The sequence below is a fragment of the Emydura macquarii genome, unplaced genomic scaffold, assembly GCF_026122565.2.
Source record: "Emydura macquarii macquarii isolate MOO-44397 ecotype Brisbane River unplaced genomic scaffold, CSIRO-AGI_Emac_v2 contig_3470, whole genome shotgun sequence".
Taxonomy (NCBI): domain Eukaryota; kingdom Metazoa; phylum Chordata; order Testudines; family Chelidae; genus Emydura; species Emydura macquarii.
The window spans coordinates 1,910,072-1,927,967 of record NW_027133607.1 but is presented as its reverse complement, the minus strand read 5'-3'; the positions used below and the strand labels follow the sequence as shown (position 1 = coordinate 1,927,967).

General features: G+C 43.8%; 1 long non-coding RNA gene across 1 annotated transcript; it reads right to left on the bottom strand.

Moving 5' to 3' along the window:
- Positions 1 to 14,357: 14,357 nt before the first annotated feature.
- LOC137144591 (uncharacterized) lies at positions 14,358 to 15,439 on the bottom strand. Its single transcript, XR_010917433.1, has 2 exons — positions 15,172 to 15,439; positions 14,358 to 14,441 (listed from the first exon to the last, which is right to left on the bottom strand). It is a non-coding gene; the product is annotated as an uncharacterized lncRNA (long non-coding RNA).
- Positions 15,440 to 17,896: the final 2,457 nt, after the last annotated feature.

The following is a 17,896-nucleotide window of genomic DNA, read 5'->3' as shown; positions in this document are numbered from 1 at the left end:
AGTACTCTGGGGTCCATATCAGTGATCTATTGGTCTTTGGGTTTAAGGTGTTGGTAACAACCTATACAGCCTTAAAAGGGTCATGATTTAATCAACAGAGACACAATTTCAGTAGGAGAGAGTGAGGGAGCCCCACAGCAGAATATCCCATAGCTTTGTGGTTAGTGCACTCTCCTGATAGGTGAAACACCCCTCTTCAAATCCTCTCCCCTTTTGCAAGAGAGGGGCAAGCTGAACCTGGGTCTCCCCCATCATAGGTGAATGCTCTGAGCAGTGGGCTAAAAGTTCTAAGGTGGGTGACACCACAGCCACTTCCTCTGATTGCATTTTGAATGGAACCCAGTTCAGTAGGCACCCTCTGAGCACACCTTCTGGAGAGGGCCCCATACATGACTTGGCTTCCCCAACTCTTATGTGGGAGACGGGTGTCCACACGCCTCGCGTGAGGCAGCCGTTCATGTGCCCAGAAGCAGGAACCTAGGCACCTAGAACACTTTTACTCTGAAAGATGTAGGTGCCTGTGGGGTTCAGTGGGAGTTTTGCGGATCACAGGGAAGCCAAAATTGGGGTTTGAACACCTAATCTGAGATTAAGGCCCTTACATCTGAGGTTTAGGCACTTTGGTACTTTTGTGGATCCCACCTCACTGCCTTCTATAGTTGTCTTTATTTAATTAGTAAAATGGTCATTTTGTACAATAGGAAAATAGTGTCCCTGCCCTGAGGTTTTAGCAGTCTAAATGGCCTAACAGTTACAATTCTTATTAGTTAAGGGCCTGTATTGTGACTTGGACTGTACACGTATAAATCTTATGTGGAGTCAGAACCTCCTCGGCCTTCATTTTCTGTGGGCCACCAAGATGTCGCATCTAGGTATGCTGCAATAAGTGGGGTTGAGTGTCTGCTTACCCCCAGTGCCTGAGCAGGGAGGTGAGGAAGGGATGGGAAAGAGACAGCTGAGCCAATGAGTAGGGTAGTGATTGACAACTGTCAGTCTCACAGCAAATTACTACTCCCTGGGTTTGTGAAGCATAACGCCCCTGGGGCTGCATTCAGGATGTGATAGGTGCCTGCCTCTGCCTAGGGCTGTATCTAAAGTCAGATAATGATCCTTAAAAAATACCATACTAAATATCTTACTGTGACAGAGTGCTGGGCAACAGAAGTTAAGCCAGCACTCAGGTCACTGCAACTGTAATTAATTATACCAAAGCAGACCACCTTTAGAAGAGCTGTGCCTAATTGATGATCTGAGAAGAACTAAGAGGCTAATTAGGCCATTAGGCAGATGATTCAAAAGGCACAGGAAGAAAATGGGAAAAGGAGAAAGCAGAAAGAGAGATAGGGATAGATTGATTGATTGATTGGATTGTTCTTTCCTCCTTGCTTCAGGAGCTGAGGGCTGGGACTGTAGGGGTGAGGCTATATAGTGTATCAGGGTGGTGTTGTACCAGCGAAAAAGGTCTGAGCTCTTTGTGGACTTGAGCAGAGACAGGAGCAAGTGGGCCCTACCACACTGACCCTAACCAAATACTGTTCTGAAGTGGTAAGTGACAAAGGGGCAACTGGAATGCCCTGATACTTAAGTAAAATATTAACTACTAGTGGATTCCTTAACTGCTGTAAATAGCCATAACTGTTTTAAATGTAAAGGCTGGTGTTGCAGAAGATCTTATGTACTTTGAGGTATTGGAGTATGTTTGTTTTTGAAAGGTTAAAAAGGAAAAAAAAAAAGGTTTTTGTTTCTGGAAGCCATTAATTGAGTACAAACACAGTTCTTCAGCTCCACAATGTTGACCACAAAATACTGGTGTTGCTTTATATTTATTAAGGGTTGTTTTTCCTGGTGCTGGGGCTCTGTAGCCCCTAATTAATGAATACACTTCACTATCACAATCCCTCTACAAATATTAAATTTGTTAGTCTTTAAAGTGCCACGGAACTCTCGTTGTCAATCCCTCTACGGATTCACATTGTCATTGTTGCATGCACAACCCAGGATTAGCTATATACATTACCATGTGACTTTTCTCAGGCATTCTGCTCCAAGAGAACGGATTCAACCAGTTGCTCTCCTATGTTATATATAAAAAGTAGCATAATGAAGAAATTAAAATGAGCTTTACCCTTGGCTCAATGCTCTGACTTGAGTAGAGATACTTTATTTACACCTGGTGTAATGACCGAATTTAGCTTTGTTTGCCCATCTGTATTATTGATTTCTCTTTTCTCCTCCAGATTTCTTTAACTGTTTAAAATGGTCTCTCATCACAATTGCTATTCCTGTTAAAATTATTTTAATTCTTTTCCCACTCTTACCAGTGTAAATCCAGAATGACTTCACTGAAGTCAATGGAGTGACTCCAGATTTACATCAGTGTGACTGTCAGCATAATGCGACCCAATTGCTTTACAGAACTAAGATTTATTTCATGTGCCATCGGGGTGCAGATCTATATTGCAATAACACTGCCTATTCCTTTTCTGTGCTAGACTTTCATACACACTTAGACTCCCACATTTCTAACTAAAGTATAGCGCTTCACGTTCAGTTTAACGTGTCGATACTGTATGGTACTGACAATGGCATGACACTCTTATTTTTGTATATCACACTGAGCCTGCTCCCATTAAAGACAATGGTAACCATCCCATTGATATCAGTGGGGTCAGGATCAGGGCTCATAGCCCAGCCTCTGATAGAAAATGAAAGTACAGATGAACTAAAATTCATAAACATTGTTCTCTATTTTATTCCATTTCATATATTAGAGAGCCCACATCATCAGGAAGCTCTTACCCTGCATAATTTAAATGTGAAAGAAGTTTATTTGAAAATGTTTTAGCTAGTGCTGATTGTACTTATTATAAAAAAGGAATAAGCTAGTCTTAATTGTTGCTATGGTAACTAACATCTGCCAGGCTATGCTGCCAGAGAAAAAGTGTGCAAGTTCTATGTGCCTTTCCTTTTGACTTTACATAGTAGAGTAGCTGAGGGCACTGCTCCTTAGTGGAAACTTTACAAACACCACTAGAAGGCACACTGTGGAAAAACACCACATTTAAAACTGAGGGAAAGAATTTAAAAAACAAAACACCACAGAACATAGTGGTCCTGTGGAACTCCTCCCCTGGTTTAAAAAAACAACAGAATAATAAAATGTAAGATAGGGCAAGTGTGCCTGTCCCCTGTTGGGGATGGGTAAGGTCAATCGCCCCATGGCACAGTGTCTCAAACCCCTGAGCCTCAAGGGGTGCAGCTTAATTGCCAGAGTCAATGTGGCTGTTCTCGCTCTCCGAACTATATGGCTTAATGGCCCGAGTGAACAAAGCGGCCCTTTCCGTCAGGGCAGCATGGCCTATTAGCATGTGGGGGATGTGAGGCACCACCTAGGGCGGTGTGGTGCCCAGGGTTGGGAGGGGGGCGGTCAGGCTCTCCCTGCTCCTCTGAGCCCCAGCACAGGGCCCTGGCAGTGGTGGGAGTACTCGCCACCAAGTCAGCAGGGATCCTCCCAAAACATGCTGACCGGTTTAAGTCTGGGCTACTTCCTACCATCTCTTCCATGGTGATGATCCAGGATTCCCCAGTGCCTCCAGGTTCCTCAGACAGTGCAGCCCCTAGCAACTCAGTGCCTTCTCTGGGTTCATCTGACAGCCTGGCATCCATCAGGAGCTCTGCGTGCCTTAGCTCTGAGTTCAGAACCTGTCACAGCTCCCTGGAGAAAGCAGGCAGTCTGTGTCCTCCCCCTTCAGCAGCCAGCCCTGGGTGAGCTGCGTGGCTCCCTCTTATACCCAGTCTCCAGCCGGAATATATCCAGCAGGGTCCAGGGGGCCTGGCCTCCTCGAGCCACAGGGTATTGCTAACCCTTGGTGAACCAGTATGGGGCAAGCATGGATGGGATTTTTTAATACATAATGACAACAGGCACAGTTATTTAGCAGAAATATTTACAGAAGGACTGTAAACATTCATGCTTCATAGCTCAAGCCAAGCCATAAATTCCTTTAGGTCATGTAATTGTTCAGTAGAGGGTTTCTTGCACTTTCCTCTGAAAATCTGGTATTGACCTCTGTCGGAAGATATGGACCATAGGCCTCCTGAAATATGGAATATCTGTGTTACTATTTTGACCGCCAATGGTAAATAACAGATTGTGTTTTATATGGAGGGTGGGGGTGGATATTTGTTCATAAACAGCAATGTCTTTCCTTTGTAGAACATAAGGCAGGAAAATTATTGACTACTGCTTCATCAACTGTTTTTGATAAAGCAACAAATGGAGGTCTGCCTCTGCCCCCTCACCCTCCCACCTCCATCAGCATCCTCTTGGTTGATGCTGAAATAATTTGATGCACTTCCTCTCTATTTATAGCCCAGACAATTCAACTGCAAGGCAGGTGGTTCCATTGAAAGATAAACAAACTTGTAACAAAACCCCACTGGTTCATAAATGACCAACTGTGCTGACATGGCAGGCTGCAGGGGACTTAACCTACCATGGGAAGTTGGCCATTTACTGTACTACAGAGTAAGACCTCCTGTCGTTTTCTTGGCCAAGAAACAGCTGGTGCTATCTGTGTTTTCGTCTTTAAAAAAATTGATTTCTATACAGTCTGTTAAAAGGATTAAGAGTAGGGTATTTTTTGTTGTTTTTGTTTAATATATGAAACACCATAACATCTTTGCTTCCTTTGCCTAGCATACTTATTGATTTCAAATTGGCTTTTACGAGATTTTTGTTAACATTTTCCTCCTTTAAAAATAGAATGCTGGGTCTAATGGTTTATTCCCTGGTGTTCTGGACTTTAGACCTTTTGCAACTTGATCTCTCGTTTTGTTCTTGTTGCTGGCTTTGTTGCTGAATTCAAGCTAGTTTCTACACTCCACTGGGTTTTTATTCAGTACAAAAGGATTAGTATGACATATGAAAATTTGAAAAAGAGGGTAGAGAACCAATTTAGGAGGCTCTTGGACAGCAAAGCAACATATATTTAAACCTTTAAAAATACACACATGTTAATCAAGATTTAAAAAAAGAGATTCCTAAAATTAAACTCCTAAACCTATCGGTAGCCAGATAAATAAATAACCTGATTTTCAAAAGTTCTGAGCCCTGAACATCTCCCCTTAATTAATGGCAGGTTTTGGCCATCTTGTTCTTAACCATCACCAATGACAGTCTTTATAGTTAGAAATTTTTTCTTAATATCTAACTTAAATCTCTCTTGTTGCAGATTAAACTGGTAACTTCTTGCCCCACCTTCAGTAGACAGAGAACAATCAATCACTATTCTCTTTATAACAGCCCTTCACATATTTGAAGATTTATTATTTCCCCCCTCAGTCTTCTTTTGTGAAGACTAAACAAGCCCAGTTTTTTTTAACCTTTCCTTTTTTCTAAACCTCTTTAGTTGTTCCCCTCTTGGACTGTCTCCAATTTATCCACATCTTTCCTAAAGTATGGCACCAGAATTGGACACAGCACTTCAACTGAGGCCTCACCTGTGCTGAGTGGAACAGGAGAATTACCTCCTGTTAATACAGCCCTGAATGGCATTAGCCTTTTTTGCAAATACATCACAATGCTGACTCCTGTTTAAGTTCCTATCTATAGATTTAGCAGTGATGAAAAGCCTAGTAGCTCCCAGTAAAGTCTATGGCAGATAGTGGGTGCTCTGCACTTTTGGAAACCAGGCCAATTATTTAGGAGCTTGTTGCCATTATCTTTTACTTCCTCCACCCAGGGGCCCCACTCCCTGTTTTGAGGCCCACAATCCAGGAGCCAGATGTTGTTTGATCAGAAAATGGGAGGACTGCTGCAAGGAAGTGTTTATCCACAACTCTGGATTTTGCCATTTGGTGCCTCTTAAATAGGGGTGTCTTGAGTTGCTAGGCATTGTTCCCACAGCCAGCAGCTTCCCCGTGTGTTTAGGAGACGGCAGAGGAAAGATGCTGGACTGAGGTTCATGTAGTGAATTGGGCTTAGAAGAAGAAGGAAACCCAGAAGACAGGGCTAACAATGAATTGTTACAGAGCTGAGAAAGTTCAGACCCACTCCCCTGCTATACAAGTGAAGAGCCTTGGGCCGTGCCAACCTAGGTCCATTCCATTCCTGCTTCCTTTCACACTGTCAGCATCTCTGACCTCTTGCATCCACTCCCTGACTCATGTACCAGGCACCTCAGCAATTCCGGTATTGCCAAATATTGCAAGTCTCTCCATATTTGCTGTCTGTGTTAGAGCCAAAGCTGCTAGAATCAGGTTACTACCTGAGAATCCGTTTTTAACCCTCATGGCTGTAGGGAAAATGTGACCTCCTAAAAGCATTCTAACACCAGAAAGCAAATAATTATTTAAGATTCATGACTTAAGACAATCTCATGATTTTTGGGGGCTTGACTCATGATTTTTGAACTCCTGGGATTGGCAATGTTGGCATCCCTTCTCAGCTGTTTCACCTGTTTCTGAGCTCTCTTGCCAGAGCTCTCTTGTTGGCAGTTAGAAGAACTTGACTGACTTGCCTACTTGCATCTTTTATATGAGTCTTGTTGATGAACAAGACATATGTAAAGAATTCCCTGACTTTCATCTCTATAGACATCCCTGTTTTTTGGTTTTTTTTATTAATGGGCTTGATTCATAGAATCATGAACAAGACATATCTAGTAAAGAAAGCAGGACTAACCTCAGCTATATCATCCCAACCAGGGCTTTCATCTCTATAGACACCACCTCCCTGTTTTTTGGTTTTTTTTTTTCCTATTAATCCCGGCAACTTGAGACCGTTGCTCCTTGTTCGGTCATCTCGAGAACAGCCGTCCTTTTGTTTTTCGTTTGTTTTTTCTTCAAGTGGGCTGTAAAAGGGAACAATAGCCTCTTTGTTTATTACCTTCTCTTCTTGTGTCCCATCTAAAGTTTAGATCATAAGGTCTTGAGGGCATGTTTTTACTCATTCTGTTAAGTACCTAGCAAAATTTGTATTTTATATAAAAATAACCATGTCTACCCTAGATGGTTGGTTAACTTATCATGGTTTTCCTGTCCTAGATCTTTCTTGAATATCACTGCAAGTTCTGTCAGATGGCTTATTTTGTGTGCCTTCTAAACTATGCATTTATAAAACAGGGCAGACTGAAAGGTAGGAGTTGTCTTTAAATTACCAGGTTTCACATTCAACAACCTTGTATGTATATCATAAAAGCTAGAAATGGAACAGATATCAAATCATCCAGCTAATCTCTTTTGCAACTGCAGAATACCATTTGCATTGATATCAAATAAAAAACTCAAGTAGGACTGTATACAAAATTAAGCCCAATGGCTTTGGTCATAGGACACAAATGTCATGAATATTAAATATATCTTTATCTGGTGGGAATTTTGAAAGGGACAAATGGGAGTTATGTGCCCAACTCAATGGAAATGGGACATTTGTGCAGCTGAAAAATCTCCCATGTAAACACTTATGGAAGTCTTACCCTCATGAAAAAACATAAGAAAGAGAGCTTACATGATGCCCTTGAAGTTCTACTGGGCTTGTAAGCCAAAATGGAATTTTTACACATCTTTGAAATAATATCCCTGGTGTAGTCATTATATTAAAATGTAAAAGTTCTTTTCAAAAAACCCAAAAAAACCCCATGACTGACTTAGAAATTGTGATAGCTGACTTCTCCATCATCTCTTTATTTAAAATTCTGCCCATGTTACCCTCCCAAACAACTCAACTACAGGTTGTACCATTGTGCTAGCAATGATCTGATCAGAGGAGCCACTGAACACCGATGAAGGTGTTCAGGAATTCATAGGACTGACTGCTTTAATTACTGCAGATTTAAAAGTTACTTTCTGTTGCTTTGGTTTTTCTATTTTGAGACCCTTTGAACAGTTACTACTATCCTAACAAGAATGTACAGAAAATCAATGATCTGAAAAGTTCAATGCAGTGTAATATGAAAATTTGGAAATATTGTGCAATATGGTATTACTAGGGATCTAATACCACCAGTTTTTTCCTGTTACAATCCCTCTTAATGATTTATAGTCCTGAGATAATGTACCTTTTTAAAAAAAAAAAAAAAGATTCTAATAGGTATCATGGTCTCAAATTTTTGTTTTCTAAGGATAAAATTTGAAATTCAGAAGGTGTTTTCCTTCCAAAAGATAGAAAATGCTCTCTTCCCCTTCCTCCCATCCCCTCTCCCACAAATAAAGTTATCAAACTTTCAAATCCAAAGTGAAATTAATGAGAAATTACACAATAGTTTAGAAGTGTACAAAACTGATAAAGGAAGCTAAAGACATCAGAGAAAAATCCTTTTCTGCTAGAGCTAAGGACAATAGAGTTTCAAAGTCTATTAGGAACAAAAGACATCTTGTAAATGGTCTAGGCCCATTAGTAGGGGAAATGGTAAAATTGTTAATACAGAAAAGGCAGAAGTGTTCAATAAATGGCTTTCTGTTCTGTATTTAGAAAGAAGCAGGGTAATGCATCCTTATAAGGATGATGTACATTCTAGTCCATTAGAAATTAAGGAAGATTTTAAACATCTATTAAGAATAAACATTTTTATATCACCAGGTCCAGATAACTTGCATCCACATTCCTAAAAGAGTTGCCTGAGGAGAGGTCTAGTCTGCTGGTATTAGATTTTAATAAATCTTGGAATACTGGAAAAATTCCAAGTACTGGAAGAGTGCTAATGCTCAAAATTGTTGAGTGACCCAAGTAACAATAGACGAGTTAGCCATATATCAGTGTAGTGAGTGGGTGTGGCCTCCCTCTGAAACTGACAAGGAGAAACAGGCCAGGCCTGTGGAGGCAGAGCCAGACACTGGCTGTCCGCCCGCCCGGAAGCGAGGGGGTGGAACAGGAAGTATAAAAGAGAGGCCCAGGAGCTCAGTTAGTGGCCAGCTCCTGGATGGGAAGGATGTCCCTCCCTGCCCTCCAGAGCTGCCTGCGCCTGGTACCCGGGTAAGCGGACCAAGGCCTGCATCTGGGCACCGGCAAATGAGCAGCGCACGGCCTGGGGCACAGAGGTACCCCCGGATCCGACCACCCCGCTGGACCTGGTGATCCAGAGGGACCAAGACCTGGAGAAGCTGCTGGATGCAGACAAGGAGGAGGTGGCATACCGGGGCCAGACTTGGAGGCATTGCCCTTGGAGTTGCCAGAAGATAATGACGATGTGCAAGTGGACCTGGAGGAACTGCCCCCGCCAACCTCCCCGCCGAGCTGCCCGACCTACCGCCCCTTGATGATATCGAGGGGTTCTGCAACCTGCCCCTGGGGGCCTATCCCAACAAGGTTGACTGGATGGTGGCACACCAGGTACCCAAGGGAAAGGGGGCAGGAAGTAGCCCAGGAGAGGGGCCACCCGGTCCATGGACCAGGAAACTGGACAGTAAGTCAGCGTGTTGTAGTTGGAACCCTGCTAACTCCATGGCATACCCCTCTGCCACAGCTAGGGACCTGGGCTGGGACGCAGTGGAGTCGGGTGGGTCTGCGTCCCCCTTTCCTTTCCCTGACCTCACCAGGGGCCTCTGGACTGTGTGCTGCCCATTGGAGCTCAGGCTATTGTCTTTGGGCTGCCTCACCCGAGCCTGGAGACTGTTTCCCTGCCCCAGGCTGAGCCAACCCCCGTCAGAGCAGGGTAGGGAGTGGGTGTGGCCTCCCTCTGAAACTGACAAGGAGGGACGGCCACCCGCTGTACAATCAGTCTTGGGCAAAAAAATGGAAAAGTTGATACAGGATTCAATTGATTAGAATTTAAGAACAGAAACATAATTAATGCCATGGTTTTATGGAAAATAGATTTTATCACATAAACCTGATCTTTTCTTTGCGTTTATGTAAAATGTAGGTCTGGAAGGGCCTTCAGGAGGTCCCCTGTCTAGTGCTCAACACTGAGGTGGAACCTAATATACCTAAACAATCCCTGACAGGTGTTTGTCTAACCCAGTGGCTCTCAACCTTTCCAGACTACTGTAACCCTTTCAGGAGTCTGATTTGTCTTGCGTGCCCCCCAAGTTTCACCTCACTTAAAAACTACTTGCTTACAGAATCAGACATAAAAATACAAAAGTGTCTCCACACACTATTACTGAAAAATTGCTTACTTTCTCATTTTTACCATATAAAAAAATCAGTTGAAATATAAATATTGTACTTGCATGTCAGTATATAGCATATAGAGCAACATAAACCAGTCATTGTCTGTATGAAATTTTAGTTTGTACTGACTTTGCTATTGCTTTTTATGTAGCCTGTTGTAAATCTAGATGAGTTGATGTATTCCCTGGAAGACCTCCGCATACCCCCAAGGGTAAGCATACCCCTGGTTGAGAACCACAGGTCTAACATGTTCTTAAAAGCCTTCAGTGATGGAGATTCTACTATCTCCCTTGGAAGCCTTTTCCAGAGCTTAACTATCCTTATAGTTAGAAAGCTTTCCCTAATATCTAACCTAAATCTCTCTCTTGCTGAGGATTAAGGTAATTACTTGTCCTACCTTCAGGAGACATGGAGAAAAGTTGGTCATCCTCCTTTTTATAACAGGCCTTAACATATTTGAAGACTATCAGGCCACTTAATCATATAGCATAGTTTCCTGAAATTTTTGAAAAGGAGAATAACGAACAGCAAGCAACTAATGAATAGCTAATGCACAGTCAGAAACTTACTCTTGATCCTTTCACTGTGCATAAGCATTTTTGTAAACCAACAGGTAGGCTGAATTCTCAAAACATCAACAACATGGACCTGCTGGTAACAGTGGCATGATTAACCATGTTCGTTTGTAAAAATATTTTCAACCTTGAAATTCAAATAGTTCTAACAGAATATAAAGCAAGAATTTAATTAAAACGGTAAGACTCTTAGTGACAGAAGGGGTAATGTGCCAGTGTAGTTGGAGTCACTTACTTACATCGAAATAATGACATTGTATCTTGTTGCTGGGATTTTAAAAGATATCAAAATCCCACTGATATTCTGAGAGCTGGGGGAAGAGGGAGTGCTAAATCTTGGGGTGTTCTGGGGGGGGAAAAATTAGCCTCTGTTCTTAGGTCTCCATACTGTCTGTCAATGTGTCTGTGTACTTAAAATAGTTAATGGGATTTTTGGCAAACACAATTATTTTTAGATATCAATCATCAAACTCCTTTTGTGGAACCTAGCAAAATAGCTGTAGTGTTCAAAACACATTTTCTTGCTACTTCAATTAAATTGTAGATTTGATAATCAAAAACAAATGTAGTTTATCATTATCTACACAGGCACTTTCAAGAACTCATGGAGGTTTTTTTTTTTTTTTTTTTTTTTTTTTGTACTCTTCCTAAGTCATTTTAAAAAGATCTAGGAACTTTTTAATTATAATGAGTAATTGAAACGTTTACATTTCAATTAAAAACAAAGCAGTCTAAAACCACAGGGTGTTAAAAGCTTATAAAAAGGGTATAAATTATTGCCATTTTGATGACCTGCAAGACTTCAAATTAAATCAATTATAAATTGGTCATTTGAAAATGAATACAAGTGAAATTAAACTGTTATCAGATTTTGTGATCTCAAAATGTATGCATAAATGGCATGAAAATGTTAATTAACCTTAACCTTTCCTGTGATAAGTCTCCTCGGTAATAAAATAACACTTTGCACTTACACAGCATAACACCTCATTCCTGAGGATCTCAAAGAGCTTTTAAAAAATTAACCCTCAATACTTTTTTGATAAAGGGGCACCCAGTATTAAATAGGTGGTTAAACTGAGACAGAGAGACTATGGCCACTATTTTCAAACTTAGATGCCCAATGTTAGTAATGAGAACCTGCATTTAGGCCACTTTAGTGTGTGGGTTTTTTGGTTTTGTTTTTTAGCAGACACTGAGAACCCACAATTATTGCTGATGTAGGGATGAAATAGGACTTTAAGACTAGGGCCTTGGACTGTGAGCTCTTTAGGGCAAGGACTCCACCTTTTGACATCTGAAGTGCCATGCCCGTCTATGGTGCGATGAGTAAGAAAACAATCAGTGATAGTGTCTATGTATTCTAAAGGGACCTTTAACAGGTAGAGTTAATTTATACCTGTGATGATTTGCAGTTAGAATCATAGGATTCCTTACCAGTACTTCCTAAAGATGTCAGACACCAAATAGATTTTACCATTATCTTGTTACCATCTGTGTGCTTAGGTTGTACAGACACACGAGACGTTCCTATCCTGAGGCACTTTACATTAAAAGCTTGGACTTGCAAGGTGCTCAGCATCTTCTGCTGCCCTTGAAATCTGTGGCATAGGTAGCTCTGTACATCTAAAGGAGTGTGTGCATACTGTACTTTACTTTTTAGTTAGAGTCTACCCTGAAGAGGTGGTGCTGAGTCAGTTCAAGTAGGCTGCTAGGAACTGAGGACAACAGGATGGAGCCAGAACACAGTGTTACCAAAGGTTCAAAAAATCATGTCAGACCTCCAAAAAACCAAAAAGAAAATCAGAAAAGAATGAGATTTTTTTAAAAGGAAGATTATATAGTAGTCATTGCACGTTTTTGTTTTTTGTTAAGTTATCCCTCCCCATTCTGTGTGTTGTCACAGTTAGTATTATCTACTCTCTCTTAGTGGACAGGTGATTTTTGGTCCCACGGCTGCAGGAGCTCTTGTTCCCACATCTGCCTCACTCCTGCCATTCTGCCCTCCATCCCTCAGAGTCAAAACCAATCCAGTTTCCCCCAGCCTCTGCACCCCCAGCCTCATCTCTGCTGTTCCCAGGCCTAGGGGAGCTGCAGCTGGGTCCCCTTCTCCCCCTTCCAGGTTGGGGAGACAGATCCAGGGGCTTTTCCGCCCTCTCTGCTCCTTCCTAGGTGGGGTGCTACAGAGAGGGAAGCAGAAGACAGAGAGGCACTGTCCCAGTGTTCACAGCTGCTGGGCTCTTTTTGCTCCCTCCTCCCTTCCCTCCTGTGAGAACTGTGGGTTGTTGAAATGTAGGGGAAAGAGAGCTCTGCTTGCTTCCTCCACCACATTGGTTGCCTGCCTTCTTTCCTGGTGGGGAAGAGCCACTAACCAATCAGAGGCAGGGCTGAAATTCGCTAGCGGCCTGGTGCTTCTTGCGTCACCACCAGACCTAGCCAAAATCCTGCCACTCACAGAGAAGTCATGAGCTGCCCACACTGAGAATACTACCAGTTTTCAGGGACACCTCATATTGTCATGGAGACAGACATTTGTTCAGAGATTCATGGTTTGAGGCCAGAAAGGCTCATTAGATCATCTAGTCTGACCTCTTGTATGTCGCAGGCCATTAAATGTCACCCAGTCACTTCTGTATTTATTTCTTTTGTTTGCTTTAAGCGAAGGTAAAAATAAGCCTGTGCTCGAGCACAGGCTTGTTCTTTGCATCTGCAAATTGATACAAAGTCAGCTGGCACTGAGGGTGCTCAGCGCTGTGCAAAACTGGGCCCTAAATTACTTATCCAGCAAGGAGTGCCAATAAAGAAAGGAAAGTTAGGATGAATACAGGCAAGATGAGTTGTAACAGGGGGAGATCAGGAGATGTAAGGGCCTGATCCAACCCCTATTGAAATCACGGGGAAGACTTCTAGTGACTTCATTGGAGGTGAATCAGACCTTACTGTAGGTAGCGCCTCTCAGTGGCATATTGACGGAGGGGGGAGGGGCAGGGGGCCAGGCCCCCAAGTGCCAGCCTGGGGCGGGGGCGGAGCGCCAGCCAGGCCTTTCATGACGTGTGGGGGGTGCAGGAGGCTCTGAAGGGTGGCTGGATGGAGCCATGGGGCAGGTGGGGGAGGGGGAGCTGTGGGTGACCAGGAGGATGAACTCCTCCCTCCACCCGCTACCCTCTACCTGGTAGGGGGAGCTGGTGCCAAATCTGATTGGGCTGGAGCAGGAGAGGTGGGCACCACACAGTGGGTAAGTGCTAGGGGGAAGATGGCGGTGGAGCCAGGCTACAGCCAGGGGAGCCGGCGCCACGAGCAGCAGAAAGTCTCCGGGGCACAGGAGGAGGATAGCAGCGTGTCCACCCCCCGTGGGTACAGAGTCCCCCCCACCCCGGGGCAGCTGGGTGGGGCAGGGTGGTGCTGTCTGGTGGGAGCTGGGGACCCCTCCTGCACAAAGGGGGGGGCGTGAGGGTAGGGGCACAAATGCAAGCCCCACTAGTGCCTTTTTTAAAATTCAGTTTGAAGAAGCTAAGATTTTAATGGGCAGAGGTCACTGATAGGAGCATCTCTTCAAAGAATCAAATTAATTTGTCATGTATTAAAATGGCATAGGAAAATTTCATAATGTACATCTTGTGTTCCTGTCAGTCAAGTCCTTGAACTGGAGTATTCCTGGCAGAACAGAACCAGCTGGAGCTATTGAGCATTTCTGGCTCCTGCTTACATCTTTATAGCTGCAGGGTCGAACAGCACACAATGCAGATTTGGCACTACAAAAGACGATATTAAGTTTTAATGCCAATCTTTGTTTAAAAAATTTATTTCTGTTGGGCACCTAAGCAGCAGATGCTTTTTCTAGGTGTCTCTAGGTACAGACATGATGAATACATTTCACATTATTCAATTATACAGCTGACATATTTTGTAATATGGCACACTGACTGTTTCCTCGTGAGTTTGGAGCTTGTCCCTGAAATAGCTTAAAAGAAGGGAAAAAATGCAGAGCCAAATCACATAGTCTTCTCTCTCTAGATTAATTTACCTTTACTCATTTCAGTGCTAAGCCTGGAATTTAGCTAGATTGGCAAATTGTGAAGTGAAACTATTGAATTTTCAGGCCTTCTAATAAAGATGCCTTTAAGTTAGCCAATTCTTCATAAAGATCAAAGTAAAATGTACGTACTGCACAAGTACATCTTGGTGAGACTAGAAGGTCACATTCAATTGAACTTGGCATTTTCTTTGAAAATGCCTATTATGTCGTTCCTTATATTACACAGATTTGCACAAATAATTGGCAAGAAGGACAGTAGCAAGTTTTGTTACTGAAAATGATAGGTTAAATAACATCATTATTTAGATGCCAAGCCCCAGGGGCCTAGACCATCTTTTCTTCTATATATTGTCCTGTATAACGGCAAGCACACTGGTACTCTCAGAGCAATGATATATTCTCATATCAGACTCTATTTTAAGAGAACGTAGTAGTTGAATGCTTACCCAGGCATAAATCAGAAAATGACACACCGTTAAGGTTGCATAAACTGTCTGCACTGTGCCCCTTTCCTGGTGTGATGCTGCGGGGTCCAACTCAGATCACTAAAAGGTTGTGTCAGCACCTGCCTTGCAACTCTGGATGCCTTCAGTGCTATGCTACTGTGGTGCTCAGCCCTAATGCCAGCAACCGACCTACAAGCATGCAGGTGACACCCTGGCTTCCATCACCCACTTACTGTTTGCAGACTGACCCCAACACTCTCCCGGCCCCAAATTTCCCCAGAACCTTCTGCCTTGCAGCATCCAGCCCTCTCGCTGAACTCTGACAGAAGTGATTAGGTTTTTGCACTTATAGAGACAATACACTGCAGCTCGTTAATTTAATTGGGGTGGGCCAAATGCTCTTCTTTCAATCACAGCACTGAATTAGTTTTTAGTAAAAGGAAACCAAGTTTATTAAATGAAGTCATAGATTTACATGATACCAAGTATAAGACAGAAAGGGTTACAAACTGGCAGGAATCAGGGCCTCCAGCAGAGCTAGTGTACAGCTGGCCTGAAGCAGACTGCCTGATTAGCTGCAGGGGTGAGTAAGCCAGCTCTTAAACCAGCAGCAGCTTGCTGGCTTCTCCTGCTGATTCCCACTAGTGTGATTGCTCCTGTATTACCTTGTTCCTGCTGCCCCTCCCTTGCACCCAGCTTTGCATCTGTGCTGCCCCTGCCTTGAACTTCTCCTTGCCTGCTGCCCTGCTTGCTCGAGTTCTTAACCTGTGGGCTTTGGCTACTGACTCCAGCTTATGTCTTGGTTGCTGATGCCACTAGGTATGATGCCCACTCTGACCTCAAGGCTACAGCACCCTCGCCCCTTAGCCTATTGTCACTTTTGTTTGCTTTGGTCAAGACTAAATTTCAGACACGATTTTTGCCTACACAGGTTTTTCACCTGTACTCAGTTCCCAGAGACTTCAGCCCCATTGGTTGAAGGGTCCACTTCTCTGGGACGTACAAGAGCTTTGGTCTCTTCATTCTGACCAATAATGGATAACCAGGGGGTTCACTCCCCAGTGGGGTTGTCTCCATTCTATGATGATCTATGTAGGCTGTATCTGGGTGTTGTCTGCTGGCTCATAAGCATCTCCTGTTCCTTTAGATCAGGGGTGGGGAACGTCCGGCCCGCGGGCCATATAAGGCCCGCAAAATCATTTGGTCCGATCCGGCCCGCAAAATCATTTGGTCTGGCCCTGGCAAGGCAACCGCAGGGGGGAATTCGGCGGCGGCGCGGTTTTGCGGCGGCGGGGTTCCGTGGGGGGGCAGTGCCCGCCACTGAAACCCTGCCGCCGTTTGCCCCTTTTCGGCAGCGGGGGGGAATTCGGCGGTAGCGCGGTTTCACGGCAGCGGCGGCGGGGGGGGGAATTCGGCGGCGGACACTCAGCCGTCTTCTGCGTACCACCATCAGGCTAATTTTTAAGTTGATAATTTTGTATGGCCCGCGAATGATGTTATAAATATCCAAATGGCCCTTGGCAGAAAAAAGGTTCCCCACCCCTGCTTTAGATCATTTGTCCTCTTGCATGCCACCTTGTATAACCTCTGTCGCTGCACCCCCTCACTACTCCTTTAGTCCACCCCTTCTAGTATCTCTCTAGTGGCTGCATCTTCGGAAGAGTGCCTGTCTCCAGGGCCAGTGGGTCCCTAGCTGATCTGTTGTACTCTGCTTTTTCTGGTTGACAGGCACTAATCTGCTCTCACAGGTGTCCCTGTTGCAGCTAAAAGGACAGATCTTCCCTCATTGGTACCAAAGTTCTGTTCTTTCATCCTCTCAGTGCCTGTGCTGAACTGTTTTGGCACCCCTGTGATGAGTATTCTGGTCTACCAAAAATGCTAACCAATTGGGACCTTTCCATGGTAATCAAGTGCTGCTTTTCATTAAAAGAAAATATGTCCACTCCACTCTTTTCCTGTAGTTGGGTGGGCAGTTCATGTGGCAAGACTCTTTTTTTTTTTTTTTTTTTTTTTCCTGCTGGCTGCTATCACATGACTGGCAGGTGTCACACCCTCTGTCAAGAAGCAGAGTTGTGTATTCATTCCCGGCCAGTTAAACACTCTCAAACCCATATAGGACAGCTGTCAATGCCCAGGTGTGCGGCATATATATATTTTGCACAACTTCCTTGTATAATGAGGTGGGGGCAAGAGCTCTCTGTCCTCGAAATATGAATCCACCCTGCACACTCAGCTCATCTTTCATTTGAAAATGTTTCCACTCCTACTATAACTGTCTTGACTGCCTGTTGTTGGATGCTCTTTTCCATAGCCTCTCTGATTTCCATCAGTTTCATGATTGAAACTGGGAGATAGTGTAGTATGTTAATAGATTCAACATCCTGATCCCTTTCCCTCAGCTTGCAGATGTGGGGTATATATGCCCTGCTCAGGGTGTCAGCTAGCACCAGTAGTCACCCTAGACAGTACCTGATCTCTACCTGATGGTGCTGGAGAGACCTCAACATGTACTGCAATCTCTTCGGAGCACTAAGAAGAGGATTTGCTGCGATTGGCTTGTGAGCTGATTGCACTATTACTGGTTGGCCATAGGTGTACTGATGGAATCACTCCACTCCAAATACCCTGGCCAAAACTCCCTCTCTATTTGGGTGTACTCCCATTCAGCTTGACAGGGCTCTGCTGGCGCAAGCAACTGGCTGCTCCTGCAAAAACAGGACCTAAT